A 19,519-nucleotide genomic window follows, 5' to 3' on the forward strand; every position below is an offset into this window, starting at 1 on the left:
TTTGAACGTACCTAGATGGATTCTTCTCTTCTATCCTTATTTGCTCCTCAGGTGCCTCTTGAGGTTCTTCTTCATCATTTGTCTGATTTGGAGAGTAGTCTTCATCCTCTTCGATATTTTCATGATTTACTTGCCTAGGGATGTATCCTTTTTCATCAACCACTACATCAATGTTATCAACAATTCTTCCAAGTCTTTTATTGTAACACTTATATGCTTTGTTGTGGGGAGAATAACCAAGGAGAATGCCTTCATCTGCTCTAGGTTCAAGTTTGCCAAGTTGTTCATTAGTGTTCTTGATATAGCATTTTCTCCCAAAAATTTTGAAATGCTTTACCGAAGGAGTCTCACCATACCAGAGCTCATGAGGAGTTTGAGTTCTGTTCACTCGGACATTTGTTTTCTTGAGAATAACAACTGCAGCAAATGTAAATTCACCCCAGAAGGTTGCGGGAGTCCCAAACTCATCAAGCATAGCACAAGCCATTTGTTGGACCGTTCTGTTCATCCTTTCCACCACTCCATTTTGATGAGGATTCCTAGCTGTAGAGAATTCCCTTCTTATTCCATGTTCTTCAAAGAAATCAAAAAAATCATTTGAGGTAAACTCCCCACCTCTATAGGACCTGAGGCACTTAATTTTGTGATCTGATTCATTTTCAGCCAAGGCTTTGAAAGATTTGAATTTTTCGAATGCTTCATCCTTGTGTTTCATAAGTCCCAACCAAACCATCATGGAGAAGTTGTCAATGAATAATATAAAGTATTCTTCTCCTCGAGGTGACCTTGTCCTAAATGGACCACATACATCTGTATGGACTAGTTCAAGAGGCCTGCTGGCTGATCCTTCCTTCTCAGGGAAGTTAGTTCTGGTTTGCTTACCAAACTGACATGATTTGCATATGGTGTTGTCTGGAATTTTGATATCTGGAAGACCACGAACTGCCTGGTATTTGCATGCTTTCCTTATTTGTGAAAAGCTTAGATGCCCCAACCTCTAGTGCCATAACCAATGTTCATCATCTTTGCTCAAAAAGCATTGTTGTTGTCCTTCTTCAAATATGTATAGATTATTTGGAGTTCTTCTGCCTTTGATCACTGTTTTTCCTGTATCAAGATCACGAACGCTACATCCATTTGATCGAAATATTACCTCGGTTCCTTGATCGCACACCTGATTGACACTCAGTAGATTATGCTTCAAGCCATCAACATACAAAACATTTCCAGCTTTGACCTTTTCTTTCAAGTGAGCAGTGCCTTTTCCTTTTATGGCTGCAGGGGTATCATTTCCAAAAGAAACTTTCTTACCCTTTTCTAAAGCAGTATATGATTCAAGTTTTTCTTTATCACCTGTCATATGCTTTGAACATCCGCTGTCGATGTACCATAGATTTTCCTGTCCTTCTGCATAAAAAGTTATCCCACATCTTTCTGGTTGTGGTTCCTTTATTCTCCATGTTCGGGTGCTTGAGGCTTGTTCCTTTGTCTGCCGCAACCTGCTCCTACATTCATAACCTTCATGACCAAAGTTATTACATATAGAACATTCAATTTCATTTTCAAGGGCCGAAAAATTGTTATAGGTCCTTTTCGTAATCCCGGCCATACTTCTTTGTTTTTGAGCTTCTCTAGTCATGATTGTCTTATAGGAAACACATTGAGCTGCTTTGTGACCAAAGTTATGGGAAGAGAAACATTGGCCATTGAAGAAACTTCTGCGATTATCAAATCTACCAGCCAAATGATTGTAATTTCTATTGTCATCCTTTCTTGAAGCAAATTGAGAAGTTTTTACCTGTGGCTGGTCGTAGCTTTTGTTCACCCTTAAGATGGATTGCCTCTAGTTTACCTGGTAGTCTCTATTTGTTCTTGATGTAATTCGTCCCTGCTTTACCTGATGATCTCCATTGGGCTTTTGCTCATTCCTCCTTGCTGCATCAAAATAACTCTTTGAGGTGGATGCTTGAGATGTTTCTCCATTATAACCTAGACTTGTCTTGATTAGTGGAGAATGTTGTACATTGATAATCTCATCCATAGTTTCAGATCCTTTAACAAACTTAAGATTAAGAACATTTTTTTTCTCAATTTATTTTCTAAGGCCAACAATTTCACATTCTAACTTCTCAAGATATTTTTCTTTAATCAAGTTGAAATTGCAGAGTATCAATGATCACATTCTTTTCTTCTAAACATGTCTTGAGTCTAGAAATCTCTTCATAAAAGTCATCCATATCTATAGCATCCATGTAATCATCATCTTCAAAGGCCATTGAAAGTTTATAATCATTACCTCGTTCATCTTCGTCACTATTTGATAGGCCATCACTGTCTTCATGAGTGTAGTAACTTTTCATAGTTGCATTCCGTTTCTTGTTCCATCTAACAGGTTCCTTTCCTTTGTCAATCTTATCCTTGTGAGGACATTTGGCAGCATAGTGACCGACTCTCCCACAAGCAAATCATTTGAAAGGTAACTTACCTCGGAACCGTCCAGTACCCCGTTGAAGATTTCTGACAAAATTTGATTCTTCTTCTTCTTCGGACATGTGTCCTGACTCGTAGTACTCGCCTTTGCCTGAAGCCTTGAAGGCAGCTTCTCTCTTGTCTGATGGACCTCCTTTCCTCATTTCATAAGCAGTTAGAAGTCCGTGCAGCAGTGACATTTTAAGGCTTTGTAGATTCTCTTTTTCTTCTATAGCAGAAACTTTAGATTCAAACCTAAGGGACAAAGATCTTAGAACTTTTTCAACCACAACAACCTCTTTTATTTCTTCACCAAAATTTTTCATACAATTAACAATCTCATCTACACGAAGAAAATAGTTAGCCACACTTTCATCATTATAAATCCTGAGATTTTCATACTGAATCCTGAGGGTTTGAAGTTTTGCTCTTTTTACCTGATCATCTCCTTCATAGCTCAGAACAATCTTGTCCCATATCTCTTTTGCAGATTTAAACTGCATTACCTTGACAAATTCTGATTGAGATAGACATCCTAATAGAGTATTGATCGCCTTTGCATTTGTTTCATATTTCTTCTTCTCAGCCAGATCTGTAGGAGTTGCTGAAGGAAAAGTATACCCTATATCTATGATATCCCATACTTTTGTACCAAGAGATTGAAGATAGGCAGTAACTCTTACCTTCCAATAAATGAAGTTTGTCCCATCAAAAATCGGTGGCCTGATTGATGCTTCCCTCTCGTAGTTGCTCATGATGCAAGATCTTTCTTCAAGCGATCAAGCTTCTTCTGAAGAACTTGGCTCTGATACCAATTGTTGGAAATAATACTGAGAGGGGGGGTGAATCAGTATTATCAAATTCTTTTCAATATGCCTTCCAGATTTATACTTTAATTTATTCTTCAGATATTGATCATTAATTTGTATGTCAGTACCATATAATAATGAACAAGAACCAGAAAAATAGATAAGCACACCAAAGAACACTAGATATAAGGTGGAAACCCAATGTGGGTGAAAACCACCTGCTGCAATATGTCTCTATCTTCTTTCAATTTAGAAACTTCTTTTACAAGGATTTTGTACTGGTGCAGTCCTTTACCAGTACGCAGGCTACAACCTGCAGAGAGCTACAACTCTCTCTCGTTTTCCAGTCTCTCCTAGAAGGGAGCTACAACCCCCTTTATTCTTCTAATTCTTTAAGGACCACGTTTCATTAATTTTTAGACTGGATCCAAGAAGATCAAATAATCATCAAGTACATGCAAATCACCCAATCTCCTTATACAACCAATGAATCACCCAACTACTCAGAATGTTGTAAAAAGAAAAGTAATACCAGAAATCTAAACCCAGAACTCTGCAACAATAGATAAAAGATAGCCAATAAATGTTTCAAGACAAGTCAGCAACTTCACCAATATAAACCTGCGGGTATCCGCAACCTTTCTGTGCCTGAACTGCGCAGATCCGCACTGTATCCTTTTGTTGCTCTGCGTACCACCGCAACTTCCCCTGCTGCTGAACTGCGTACCTCAACTTAGATATGCACTGCACTGTGTTTCAGACCACGTAGCTCCGCACTGTTCCTTCTGTGCCTCTGCGTATCTCCGCACTTTGCTTTCTTCTGCGTTGCGTACCTCGCATTGCGCCTTCTGATGCGCTGCGTACCCCCGCACTACGTCTTCTCCTGCACTGCGTACCCCCGCACCTACATCATGGATCGCCTGCGAACCTCTGATTAGGGCCAAATTAACAGTCCTCCAATATGCCACAGTCAGTCAGATCCACAGATCTGATCATGCGCCCGAGAGTTCACGACTTATCAATAGATTCACCTTAAGATTTCTCCTAGATTTAGATCTTAGCTTTGTAAAACAAAACACCCAAAATTTCAGATCTTAAGATATTCAATTTTTCACAAGTGACCAGCCAAGTGATCTCCTTCCCCTTTTTATAGTCAAAACCCTTATCCACACCATGGGACAAAACCATCAAAAACCAATACAAGGGATCCAAACCGGGGTTCAATAAATTAGATCCTATACCATGGGCCAAAACCATAGGATCGTAAAAGACAGGCTAAATACCAAGGGCCAAACATAGGATACCCCACGTGAGTGCGCTCCTCTGCATTGGAGTGAGTGAACTAGGGGACCGCACCTTATGAATGGTGAGCCTGCGGGTATATCCGCACTCCCTGGACGGTGAACCTACGGGTCTGCACCTTTTGAATGATGCACCTACGAACCTCTTATTTTCCATCATTTTAAGAGCCTGAAAAGAGTTTTTCCACTTGAGTGAGTTGCCATCAAGTACAACACCTGTACCATAGAGCCAAACCAGAATCATAATGCCAACAATCATCACCAGATTTATTCAACACTCCCCACCTCCACCCACTCCCCTTCTTGTGTGATCTTTCATCCTACAAATATTTGTTGTAGATTAGTATGTAATAAAAAATATTAACATAAATTTTCTAAGGAAGGGTAAGTCCAAATGGCATAACCAAAAACTCATAATGACATTCATGTGTTCTAAAGTTTGTTTTTGGAATGTCTTCACTACTATATATAGGACAAAATTCTAACAACATAGTTCAATCGTGTTACATGTCAATTTGTCGCAATGACACTTGATCAGTTTATGGGTCTTTTTACCACCCATGAACATGTTTGAATGAACTCCCTTAAAAGTCAAATCACCCAAAATATCTTGAAGTAGATGAGAAATTTGGGGAAAATAGATGTCACACCTTGTTAAGTTTCACTTATGCTGATTTTTATAGTTTTTCCTGCGCATTCGCTATAATTAACTCTAAAAACAACACAGAGTTTGTTGAGATTGCAACAAGATGATGGAGCTTAGTGAAAAGAGTCACCTTCACTAAGTGGGCCCGCAGGAAAATTATGGCGCAAGTTCTATTTTTGGATCACAGTAGGGATGATCACAGCAGGAGTGACGACAGCAGGGATGATCACAGCAAGAGTGATCACAACAGGAGTGATCAAAGTCTATTTTTAGACTGGCTATCAAAAATAGAAAAGTCAAATATTATTGTCTCATAATAATATTTGGACTATAAACTTGATCTTATTCTCTTCGAGCACGTCAGTTTGAGCTACAGATGTGGCACATGCAGTTTTCAAAAGGAAATACGCTTTCTTTGTGGGTCAGTTGAGTTGTTGCATGCATGACTTCAGTTAGAACTCAATCAGTTGAGTTTGGCGGAGTTGATTGTGGAGTTGATGGAGTTGTGTTCAGTTTGACTTGGTTAAACTAGTTGTAATTAGTCTGACTGCAAATAGACTAATGATGAGTTGTTAAAATAATTATTAACTCATAATGCAACTATAGAATACATCAGTTAACTCAGTTGCATGTCAGTGCATGTTCAGTTCAGCAGGGACAGGTGTTAGAAGATCAGATTGCTATCAGTTGTGACTATAGTTGTGCATGAGGATTTGCATAACCAAGGGATTGAGTATGCCAATGAGTATTGCAAAGTATTTGCCCAGTAATATAGCCTCTGCTCACGTGATTCCTAGTGTGAGTGATTCTTTTGAGGTAAATATGATTTTGGTTAAACCATTCTCATTCTTTCTTGAGTAGGTATTGAGCAATGGATGTAAGCAAGTAGTGGAATAGATTTGGAGATCAGATCTGAGCTGTAATTGTGTGTAACAGGTGGAGATAGTGCTGCATACTTGTGAGAAGTATTGACTATTGTAATGTTACATGTTCTCAATCATTAATATACAAATAGTGTGGGGTTTTCAGCTGTAAGCTTTCCCCGGGTTACATACTGTGTTAATGTGTGCATGCTCTTGATGTTTTATTGCTATTGATGCCGCTAAATTGATTATCAGTGTAGAGGAGCTTATGTATTGTGTATGCATTCAGAGAAACGCACGAAAAATACATCTTTTGTCGTTTAGCCGAACTTCAGTTGTTATGAGATCGCGTCCATAATCTTATCGGGTCCGTGCCTTATCGGCGCATCGCAAGTCGCAATGCCCATGTTTCATGGTTTCCCCTGTGTATTTTAAAATACATTAAAACACTGCAAATTCCTACAAAATGGATTTATGGCGGATTTGAAATATTATTCATTTATATTTTGGAACCCCTTCGGGTCTGGTTTTGATCACGGTTGCAAGTCGCATGACCCGGGGTCCTTCCCTTTTGGGATCACCGACAACGATCCGCTGATATCAGCGATCGCAGTCGCAAGTCGCACGACCCGGGGTCCTTCCCTTTTGGGATCGCCGACAGTGATCCGCCGATATCGGCGATCGCAATCGCACTATCGCATCGGCCTGAGGCCTTTGCCTTTGGTATACACTGCCTGCCTCCGATCCGACCTACCGATCCGATCATCGGAGGTCGCTGATCGGGGGTGCCTTCCGCCCAACTTTAAGTCTTGGCCTCATGTGATGCAATTTTCCCTTATAAGGGTCTTTTTCCCATTTTTAAGGATTTTTGCCTCTTTTCCCAAAGAACAAGGGGAGCTTCTCTTTGTGATAACTTCTTCATCTAGAGTCCATTTTCGCCCATTCAAGTTGCGTTGGATTCAGAATGAGGAGATCTCTACAATGAGACTATTTCCGAGAGCAGCCTAATACTTTCATTTTCCTTTGATTTACAAAGGATTTGTGCCATTTGGCTCCTTTTACCTCTTATATGAAGTCTTTTAGACTTAGAGGTTTATCCAAGATCAATTTTTGGATCAATTAAAATCTTAAATTTCCTTTTATTCATTTGTTTAATTAAGTTTTGGTTGGAAGATGTTTTATTTTCCATATTTTTTATTTTTTATTTCAAATTTTAATTGACTTTTGATTGGTTGTGGTAGGAAATAAATTGAGGAGATGAGGAAGAAAATATTTTAATAAATGGTATTACTCAAACAAGAGGAAAAAATAATTTGGACCAATGAAAATTGTTGGAGCAGAATTATTTTTCAAAAACTTTCCTATTTGGAATTAATTTTTGTAATTATAAATATTAGTATGTAGAATGGAGAAAAAGCTTATCTTCTCTGCAATTATGGAATTCTTAAAAGCACTATTATAATAGGGATTCAGAGCTGTAGGTGAGAGGAGATTAAAATCTCAGATATGGGGGATAATTTTGGGAATTTTCCTTTTCATTCAGGACTATGTTTTGGGAGCTGAGTTTGCACTATTGCAACTCAATTTTTTACAGCAGAGTTCAAGCATTGTAAAGTGCTATTAGAGATGAGAGCCAAAGAAACAGTCTCAATAAATTGGTATTTAAAATACTATTGTTTTTATACTGAATTCATTTTATAATGACATAAATGTGTCATTTTCATTCATATTTGTGCACTATTGTCTATGTGAATAATTTGCCTCAATTATCTGTTGTTATTTATCTCTGCTCTTGTGTGTTGAACTCTGATTCCTAAGTAACTATTTACTCAAAAATCAGCCTTTTAATTTTGATTTAACAAGCAATAATATTTTATGAACTATTTCCTTATATTATTGTTTAATCATTCGAGTTACTGATTAATAATCATCACCATTTTGTGAACTACTTCCTAAATGTTGTTGATTAATTATTCATGTTAATAGATCTTCGAACATAATGTGTTTTGGTATTCATAATATCAGTTAATTGAACTACTTCGTCAATTTTTTATTCATTATAAGCCAGCCATATTTAACTCTCAATCATTTAATTACTTTTCTCTCGGTTGGGTTAGACCTACATCTTCCTAATCGAGATAGGCTTAGAATATATTTTCTTTTGCTTGAATTATAGGGTTAATTGGTGTTCAGATTTAATTATGCATTTATAGAAGTCATCTTATCAAAGAGTAAAACTTTAGTTGTGGCTTAGCTGAGCCCTAGATAAGCTTAAGGATCACTTTCTTGCCTGATCAACAAGAAGAGTCGATGTGATGTTTCTTCTCAATTTGTAGCTGAAAGTCATACTTTAAGCCAGTAGAGATAGAGAGAAGGTAACTCGACCTAGTTTAACTAGTTGGAACCACCATTCCAAATGGAAAAGGAGATGCTCTAAGGTCTCGACCAGGTGGTCTCCCTTATAATGTTGAGGCAGACATTTCAAGCCTACAACAAACACCAACCTCAAAGATGAGAAAGCCTCAACTTGTTCTAGGTTCTAACCTCATTGAGACACCAACCTTAGTGATATGCAAGCTTCAACTTGTTGTAGGCTCCAACTTGATTGAGACACCAACGTCAATGGAGATGCCCACATCCTCCTTCCACTTCTTGTGGAAATTTTTTAAAAATATTTCAAATTGGATCCACCTGATCTTCAATCAATACAAATATTTAAACCAAACTAGTATTATCATACCACTATCAACAACCTATCATACCTTTTCATACTCTGTTCAGACATAATAATCAATCGAATCGCATAAAACCCTTATTAGAACCTATTCTTTCCATATACTCAACATCAACTATAACCTACTCTTAAGCTCCCAAAACACATAATATGGATTTCAAATATCAACAATACATCATCTAAACTCTTCATTACTCTAGGAATATTCACCATTGATGATCGACTCAAAGATGATCTTAGCCATTGATGGGAATCTAATCATGGTCGTTGGTTCACCAACGAGAGATTATAAGAGGAGGTCGATGGGGTTGGAGAGGGACACACTTGGTGAGCAAGTTTCCTTGGTAGATTGAGGTACCCAGTTGCAGTGATTCAACAAGGAGATAAGTTCAAGACAAAAGGGACATAGATGTTGAGAGGGAGCAAAGGTAGTGAGTCAAGAGGAAGTTTTCCAGTTTCGGAGAGGCAACAACAAGTGGCATAACTATTCCACATAGAATTTGCGGAGGTGCTTCAGTGAGCAGTTTGATTTAACCGAGAGGGAGGTCAATTCAACTTCTAAAGGCTAGGATAGTTTTCCAAAGGGTCGGAGAGTCACTTCCAGCAATAGAGATAAGAAATATGGCTTGATCAGAGACTAAATAGAGTTAAATGTGTGAGGGGTAGTGCAGTGACTGTGTAGAGGGCCTACACAAGGGTTTGGACAACCAATTTTTTTGAGGCAAGGAGTGGCGAGATCACTTGTGGAGTGAGAGATTTTTCTCTCTAATATTTTTTCTAGATATTTGCTAATTGGATAGCTAGTTGGGAATCCATAGATTATACTTTGATTATTCATTATTGCATAATAAGAAAACCCTCATCTATTGTGTTGGTTTTCCCACATTTGGTTTTCTCGGGGTCATTTGTCCAAAAATAACTATGTCAATTTTATTGTTTGTGTGATAGTATTTTCTCAGTTTCCAACATTTTATTTCAACATTTTGATGGTGAAAATTGTAGTTGTGATTTATTCGTTGTTTTTCGTAGCAAATAAACTAAATAATTAATAGAAGACTAAATTTCCATTTGTTGCAATTTAAGGAAATTTCAAATGGTATCAGAGTGTGTTCGAAGATAGATCAATCGCTCAATGATGAGGATAAATTTTTCAACTTTAGAAGGAGTCTCTAAGAATAATTTCTAGATATGTGCAGAGGGTCAACCAGGCAGTGTGAATTGCTAGGAAGAGGCTGATTTTCAGTTTCAGGTGGTAGGAAAGTTCTTTTTTTTTTTTCTAGTAGCGGTTCCAGCAAGCAGTGGTGAAGCCGGGAAGCAATTTGAATGAGAAGAAAAGAGTACTCGTTGAGCACATCTAGACTCATTTGGTTTGCAACAGTATTTGCAATAGGATATCAGTGTCAGGTGGAAGCGAAAAACACACATAAAGGGGTTTATCTCAAAGGGGTTTTAGATTCAGTTTTCTGGAGGAAATATGTGATTTCTAGTTGTAGGTGGTAGTAGCAGCTAGTAGGAATATGCATTATAAGAGAGAGTGCCAGTAGAAAAGAAATAACCAAGTAGGAGAGGGAAGAGATTCTTGTTTATTTCCCAGTTTTGGGTTTTGTAGAAAATGGCCTCAGAAGGACTTCAAGATCCAGATAGGCTAGATGGAGCATCCAACTACTATATCTAGAAATCTAGAATGTCTTTCTTGCTATATGAACATAGTCTGGAGACATATGCAGAGAGATTTGTAGCCATATCTATAGGCCCGTAGGAGCCAGAGAATTACATAAAGAAGATGGCCAAGGCTAAGCAGTTGATCCTTGATGGCATTAGGGATCATATAGTCTCACACTTAGTGTCAATAATTCAACCAAATAAATGTGGGAAGTGATTGCTACACTTTTCCAGAATCCTTCCAAGAATTAGAATATGATCGTGAAGGAGAAATTGAGGTTGACTAGGATGAATAAGGGTGAAGGAGTTACTCATTATCTCACCAAGATTCAGGATGTCTACGATGAGCTAGTCGCAGTTGGAGAAACACCTCAAGAGAGTGAGATGGTGCATACAAATCTCAATGGTTTCACACCAGAATGGGCCACTTTCATCAAAGGTATCATCAGACAAGATCAACTACTTAGTTGGGATTGGTTGTGGGCATACTTTAGTAGGAGGAAATTAGGCTTGCTCTAGTGAAGAGAAATATAAGAAACAACAACAATAAAGGACCGAAGGGCATGCAATAAGAGGAGAACATAGCCCTTGTATCAAAGGGAAAAGAAAATAAAGGTCCTAGTTAGGAGAAAGGCTTAGAGGGAGGAGAAAAGAAGAAAAAATATATGTCAAAGATCAAGTGCTTCATATGTGGTGATTTTGGTCACTACAGTACCCAGTGTTCGAGGAGGAAGAAGGAAAAGAAAAAGAAGTAGGAATAGGAAACAACTTCAGTAGAGATCAACAATTTATCTTCCAGGATGGAGGATGAATTCACATTGTATGTATCTATACATCTAGGAAAGAGGTGGGGAGACATAGAACTCTAGTTCCTAGAGTTACAGAGATTTGGGTAGGGTCCAAGGAAGACTACATTAGACAGGTGTTTCTTCTTGGATCATTACCCTTGTTACACAAAACCACAATATTTTGTAGCAAATGGATTAGTGTTAAGGATGGCGTAGTCAGATCTTGAGGGATAATTGTAGTACTAGTTGCAATTAGATGCTGAGGAGCACAAAGAAGTTACAGTGCATAAAATTACTTAGCGGACAATGCAAAGCTCAGTAGAATTTAGAGACTCAAGAGACAAATGCAGAGCTAGTCCCAAGATATAGTTGATTCAAGAGTTTTTTTTCTCAGTTGTAGTAGTTGCAAAAATAACAACATGAGATGTTTGTAGTCTGGAGTAGAGCTGGAAGTAGTACATGATGTTCAATGTAGTGATATTTACAATGCAACCATTGACGCATTGATTTACCCATGTAGGTGAAGGAATGGTTAACAAGAAAGATATTAAGGAAAACCAGCAAACAAGAAAGATAAAACAATGAAAACCAACACGCTCAAATTTTGAATGTGTCCACAGAAAAGAAAAGAGTAAAAGAACATGAAAGGCATTCTACAGATGTATCAACGTGTTGTATCACATTGTGCGCAGTCAAAAAGCATGTACACCCTTTTGACCTTGACAAATGAGAAAACATGCAGAAAGAGGAAAACTTTTATTTCACAACATGCCTTGCTACATATGACTCCTCGAATGCATGAGTGATAGGATCATGTGATTCTGGCAGAGGATGTGAAATATGTAAACTATATTGATTTTCAATGCAAATAAGAGAGTGATGAGGAGGCTGGGGTGATTGAACATATTTCTAATCAGTAGTGAAACTGTTCTCAAGGCTGCGAGAACCTGACATAACCATCAGCTCGGGCTGAAGTGCCTCGACAACTTGAGGGGTTTCCACTTCATCAAAAGGTAGATCGTCAAAGACTGTGGGTAAGAAAGATCAACAATAAGTGAATCAGAACCATGATAAAATGAAAGTGTGAAAATATCACGAAAGCCATGATCATAAAATTTGAGATGTACATCGACATCTTCATGATCTGACGAATCATACAGAGGGGTTGAGGAGAAACAAAAATTTTCACCCTTTGAATTTGAAGAAAGAAAAGATGACAGATTGGTTGGATTTGGAAATAAATATTTGTCCTCTCATTAATTAAATAACAGACTCACAAACTACGTGTTCTATGAATGATTGGAATTAGAAACATGAGGGAATGAAATTTCACAAGACAAATCAGAAATATTAGAATCATAAAAGATGTCAGGATAAAGCGATGAGGTGCGGACAGAAGGAGGTCATCCTTCACCACAACTTCTTCTTCATATTCACGCACATACTCATCAAAAAATGACAGTGCAGCTTGGCCACTCAACACCAACTTTGTCAACAACTTGATCCTTGTGAACAATATATGTGGAGTCAGGAACAGATGAAAAAAACACAGTAAAATCCAGAGGATCATAGGAATCAGAGGACGAAGGTTGAGAAAATGAAATCATGTGACAACCATTAGGGTTATAGTCCAAATCTGTGCAGATGTCTAGAGGAGGTGGGGTGGGAGGAGGTGACATTTCAACAGATGGGTTTCACAACTTCTCCCACTTCATCCTGTGGAGCTCTATCTTTTTGATGAGAAGAGGATGGTGGGTCACTTGTGACAACAACCTTGTCCGTATTAGATTTAGAATATCTAACATCGATGTATGATGGTAGGGGTTTGAATAATTCTAACTCATGTGGATTTTTAGATACGTGAAGAAGATGCTGAAATATTTCTTTGAGAAATTTCCAATCAGTTTCATCTTTAGGGATTTGAAAAGAAATATTACAAAGTCGATCCCAAAATTTTGCAAAAGATTCATCGAGTGCTTTTCATAATTCCATATTTTTTTCATTGAGTGCTTTATGGTCATAAAAATAGAAATCATTAACTAAATCTTTGATCATGTGATTAAAAGAGTGAATAGAGGTTGTGGGAAATGTGAGACACCATTGTTGAATGTGTCATTCGAACGTGTAAGTGAACAACCCACAGGGAATGTCGTCTTAGGGGACTTCATTTCTTTGACAGAAGCCTAAGAAGGCAACTCCATGTCTTAACAGGGCTATTCCACCTTCACCATTGTATGTGATTCGTGAAAATTCATTGATGAAATCCTCTGACACTCTGAAATCATGTACATGCGAAAAATGTGTCGGAGTTGAGATTGTGATGTAAGTCAGGAATGATGTGAAAAGATTCAAAATAGAATTTGAGGACTTAGATTTTCATCTGGCCCTCCTTCTGTTGCAAGAAATGTTGACGGTGTTAGACCCGCCAACATGTTGAGGGGATCTCCCCGGTAATAAGTCCCAACTAGATCTCAGACCGTTTGGAGTAGGACTCCCAACAATGGGTAGTAAAGTAGTGCCTTGACCGTGGTAGCACACAGAGGTAAGTATGATAGCTTTGGTTGGAAGCAAGTGTGTGACCTTGCAGCGAGTCAAGTGAGATGCATGGGGGTTCTAACACATAGAGGGGAAAAGGAAGTGTGTCCCTTAGAAGCCTATAATAGTATGCAGCCTAAAAGGAACACACGAGCGGAATGACATCACAAGTTGGAAGCAGAATATTCCACAAACCAAAGTGATGGGTTAATCTAGCAACACGTCTCCAACAAGATTCATACAAAATAGTTCATACACAAATGCATAAGTTAAATGCCATACATTGCTAAAGCAACCATAATAGTCCAACTACAATAACAACATATGCATGAAAACATGCTGGCTCAGTTATATTATTATTAAGTGAAGGTTCCATCCATACGTAGACCATTGACAACCTCTAGCCCAGATAGTGGAACATTACTATCAACACTGCCTACTCCTCCAAAGAAGTATACTCGCTCTACATTGTGGAGAAGCCAAGGCTCATCACAATACTCTCCAAACCTTCTCTAACCAATGCCTAGCCAGAATATTTTCTCCCAAAATCCTCTTCTATGAGTTATGAGGTTCTATATATAACAAAGTGTGGCGTTACCCTTGACATTCCCCTTTGACTCTTTGAATACCCTCATGACTCTTCAACTCCTTTACAAATAACTCTTTACATTACATAGTGACTGTTCACATTCCACTAATGACACTTGGAATTTGACTTATAATATATTTACAAATAATCATACAATTTCCACATATACCCATGTGGGAAAAAATAGGCTTGAGTCAGCCTAACAAGACAAACACCATCACTTGGAAGCATGGGGAATAACAACTCAACAACATCCTCTTGATGGTCTTTGGTGATGAACTGATACCAAGCTTGGTACTACGCTATTGTGTCCCTGTATTGTTTCGTGATGTATTTATGGAAACAAAATCTTTACTCCATGGATTTTGGGTATATGGTTATGGAACTTTTGTCCAACTCATCTTGAAGCATGCACAACATTGTCCTGAGTGTGGCTGGACCACTGATGTACTTTTGTATGGTTTCTACGCTTAGCTGCAATTCATCATTGGTGGCCTCTTACATCAACTGCTCCATGTACCTGTCGTCCTCCAACAAGACTTCGTTCTTCTTCATGGCTTGAGTGAGGGATCCAACTGAAGGGATCTTGTGTGTCCTCACTATGACATCCAAACTCTTGAACAACCAGGCATAGGAAGCCTTAAAACTAGTGATGAGTGGAGGGAGCTACTCATAGTTCTAGATCAACATCTGAATCTGTGCTTTGTCTAGCTCTACTTCCAGCTTCATTATCTTCTGCAAGTAAAATGAGGCCACCTTGTACCTCATTTTCTATTCCTATACATGCATAATAGCAGTGTGGATGTCTTTGAGAGTTTGGGAAATCTTCATGCACTGCTGCTGAAAACCATATAGATGGACAACCACCTTGTGCATGATGACAAATTTGTCATACAGTTTCCGCATGGTGGTCTCAAGAGTCAATACTTCGGCAAGTATCACTTTTCTCATCTATGCCATAGTAGATCCTGTAGAGTGTTTTGTCCTCTTCCTAGCCTCTTGCAAGTCCTTTTCCATCCGGTCATTCTTAGCCAACAAGAACTTGAAAGTTGAATTAGTGGCTTTTGTGTAAGCCTTAGAAGCATCGGCCATGGCATCTGGATGTCTTCTAACATCTGACACAATCACCCTTTCCTCTATATGTCTAGGTGATGTGTGATCATCCAAGAGATGATTTCTTCACACCTATACATTCCTTTGTTGTGACTCATCAAATGATAGATTATATATATCCATCACCAGATCATCATCAAGGATAACAACATCTCCTTGCTTGCTCGAGACTAGTTCTGATTCTGGAGGTGGTGGAGACTGAGGTGCGAACTCAGATGTTCTCGGCATGAGGTCGGTATCTTGCTCCTATGGGTCCTATTCCAACTCCATGTCCATTTCTTCGACCAATTTCTCAACCTGCTGAGCAAGTTCCCGAACCTGCACCTACTCATCCTCCTCTTCATCTGCTCACTGCTCTAACTCTTCCACTTGTATAGGTGTAGTCTGTTCCATCATTGCACATTTCCTTTCTTCCTGTTCCTATTTCTGCTTCTCTTCCCTTCCTCTCCTTCTTAGCTCCTTCTCTTGTTTCATCTTCTTCTCTGTTTCCTGCAACTACCTCTTTGCATCCTCCAACCTTTTTTTCTTTCTCTTCCTCCATTCTACCATCCTTACATTATGTTGCCTCTTTGCCTCTATTTCCAAACTACTCTCTCAAAGAGAGGATCCTATCTGAACTTGTAGCTTTTCTCACCCTTTGGTTTCTTGAGAATCTTCCTCTTGCCTTTTTCCTACATCAGTTTGCTTCTCACTACTACTTGTGTTGTTGCTTCATGTGGTGTTGTTAGTTATAGAGCAGCTTTCCATTCTATTTCTATGTTGACTGGTTCATTGAGCTTAGAAGAGTTGTAACAATATCTCCAAGTATCTTCCTCTGGCTAATGACATGCCCCATGGATCCAAGGATAATACACCTTCGCACAATGGTTCTTGCATATGCAGTGTGGATCATACAGATTGAAGTCCTTAATTTGAACTCGAACCTAACTAGCTCCTTAGCTTTGGCATCCACATCCTTTAAGCTCTTGATCTCGTACAATCCAACCCGCAAAGGAAGAGCAGGTCGTGGTCCCTTCTTCCTCCTATGCAGTCGTGCTGATAACCCTGTGGAGATTTGATATGCAACCTATTACAGACCAACTTATCCGTGGAAAATTTTGGTAGCACATGCAGAGGCTACTCTCTGCCAAACATCCTGTTGAAGGTGCCACCATGTAAGGCATACCAATATGCAATGTCAAGTATCACCTCTATGACTGCTTGGGACATGCAAGGTGGATCATGTCCAAATATCAACTTGTAAACCAGGGTGATTAAATGGTCACATAGCCTCGCCATGACTCCTCGGTAGCTGCACTTAGAAAGCAATTTGGACTAAGTATTCACAACATCCTGTAATGGTATCCATGTCCAACCCATGCCAGGAAACTACTGTTGGGCACATATTTCATCAAGTAGGTACACATACATATAGAATATCGCTCGCTCATCCTTAGGCAGATTTTGGGCATTAGCCATATTCACTTTCAGTTGAAGAACCAACATATATGGCCAGTTGAATGACCATCCTTCTCTTTCCAACTGATCCAACACAACCACCCAATTCTATGGAAAGGTCTCCGCACTCTCTTGACCATACAAGCAACATGCAAACATGATCAAGAGTTATTAGGCCTTCCTGAGTGACTTAGTCTTGTAGACTTGATTGGGTGTCAACCCAAAATTCCACGAATCTTTTACCCAATGCTTCATGATGCTTCTAGTGTTCACATTGTTGTTGGAGGTATAGAGGAGTGCATCCATGTGGTTCACCAACTGCGATAAGTGATACATCTGATGATAATTTTCCATCCTGAAGGTAGCAAGCTGTGTTCCACTGGAATTGCTTAATTTAATCATCTCAGTATCAGTATGTGAGACAATCCAGTGACTGATGTTCGCACATGGGAAGGTGGGGTACTTGCATGCAACCTTATACAAACCTAACTTGTGAATGTTGACATAGAACTGTCGATCTTCCAAATCTTCCTTGAAGCTTCTTATAAATATATCCTTGATTTCCTGCCTTGTTATCTTCATGTACTTCTCTATGAAAAATTGTGTGTATGCATAGATTGGAAAGTTCATTGACACATGTTCAACTACATCTCTAGTGCTACTCTCGACAGTATCCTTTGGTCCAGCTCTCTTGGAAGCCATGTTACTTGTATTGCTGAAAAGTTGCTCAACAACTACTGTACCCGGAGACAGGGAGGACACTCATGGCATGCAAATGTTAGCTTGAAATAAAAAAGCACTTCAAGGGAATATCATGCAAAAAACTGGGCAACTGTTGCACAAGATTGCACAATTCTATGTTTTAGAGGTGAGGGACTGTCAGCTAGATTTGCATATTATGTAGTCCCAACTGCTAGTGAGAGGTGATGATGACTAGAAATGCACAATGCGCAGTCCAGTGTGGCTTACTGATGACTGGAACCGTGCAATGCACAGTTCAATATGGCTTTGATGCTAGCTGGGACTACACATTGTGCAATCCCAATGGGAAAGACTCTAGGATTGTCTCCTGGAACTGCGCAATGCATAGTTGGAGCCAGTCACTGGCAGCCTCTGCACAATTCCTGGAGCCAAGGCAGAGCCTTGAGTTCTAGAAATGCGCAATTCATGCTGGGAAGAGCTAGATCCAGGGCAAGGAAGCCTAGATCTGCCCAAGGGCAACATGAAAACAAGAAGATATGAATGTGTGAGTGAAGGTTGGTGTAGATCTGAGTGAATGGTGATGCATGCAATCAAAACAAATGCATGAATCATTCAAATAGAAGAACGACGAAGCTCATGGAGAGAGTTACCACAACGACGACCATTGGTGCAGAAAATGAGTTACGCATGCGACACTTAGGAAAGACAATGCAAAACTTAAAAAAACACTTCTACAAGCTAAGATAGATCAAAACACAAATGGTCCTTCAATAAAATGGGTAAAACAACACTCACACAAGCCAAGGAAACAAAAGCAACAAAATGCTATAAAAGCAATAGTTACCCGGAAAAGCTGTGAATACTGTGCCAAAGGTTCCTAGATGCCTTGGGAATGCGAAAATCCAATGTCGAATGTGAAAATGAGCTCTGGTGGCATCTATTAAATAGATCAGTTTGATTTAGGGTTTATGACGCGAAGGCCAAATATCTAGGAAAAAGCGACACATGGCGGAAATTTCCAAAAATAACTCAAGTGTAATTCCCATTGCTAAAGATAGATCCCTATTTTTAGGGATGCTTTTTTTTTCCAGGAAAGATTGCCTTGCATGCACAAAGAAATTGCACAGTTCCGGGGAGAACCGAACACTCAAGGGCACATGCATCGGGTAGCTGTTGAGGGAATGCTTCTGCGCAATTCCTAGGTGGCTCTCGCTGCCTCTCATGCTCTGCACAATTTCCAAGCCGAAGGCAAGTTTCCAGCTAGGTCTGTGCAATTCTGGAGCTGAATCTCACTTTTGGGTTGAACTACGCATTTCCTGAGAGTAAGGCTAGGTTCCCTCTAGGATTGCACAGATTACCAAGGCAGGGTTAGAACCGGATTGCAACCAAGTTAGAGGTCAACTTGTGGTTGGAAAAAAAAGAAAGTAAGCAAACACAAGCTGTAAAGCAAATGATAAAACTAAACTGAAAGCACAAGTACCAAGTCAGTGCAATACAAGATGATGGGAATTTTAGTAGGGAGGCTCCAAAACGAAGCGTAAGAAAAATTTTGGAGGGTGGTTGTAGCCACTACAACATTGGTGACACATTGGTAGAACTCTAGCTCTCTATATGGACCTTATCTCATGTAAAGTGAGTCTAACGCTTCTGGAAGTATTGTTCGATTCATTGGTCGTCATGGCTCCTTCATTAGCTTGAGTTAAAGGTATAGTCCCTACCATTCTCTTGATCAGTCATCACACATACCAAGCCCAGTCAACTGAGTTGTTTTGATTTGGGATGAGGGGTATATTGATGCACAAGTAATATAGATTGTCAAAATTTAAGTTTCATATCTAGATTTGCTCCACTACCAGTAGGCCTGGACAGTA

This window comes from Pinus tabuliformis, chromosome 1_1, assembly GCF_031772625.1.
Source record: "Pinus tabuliformis cultivar Carrire ecotype Pingquan chromosome 1_1, CPIR1, whole genome shotgun sequence".
NCBI classification, from domain to species: domain Eukaryota; kingdom Viridiplantae; phylum Streptophyta; class Pinopsida; order Pinales; family Pinaceae; genus Pinus; species Pinus tabuliformis.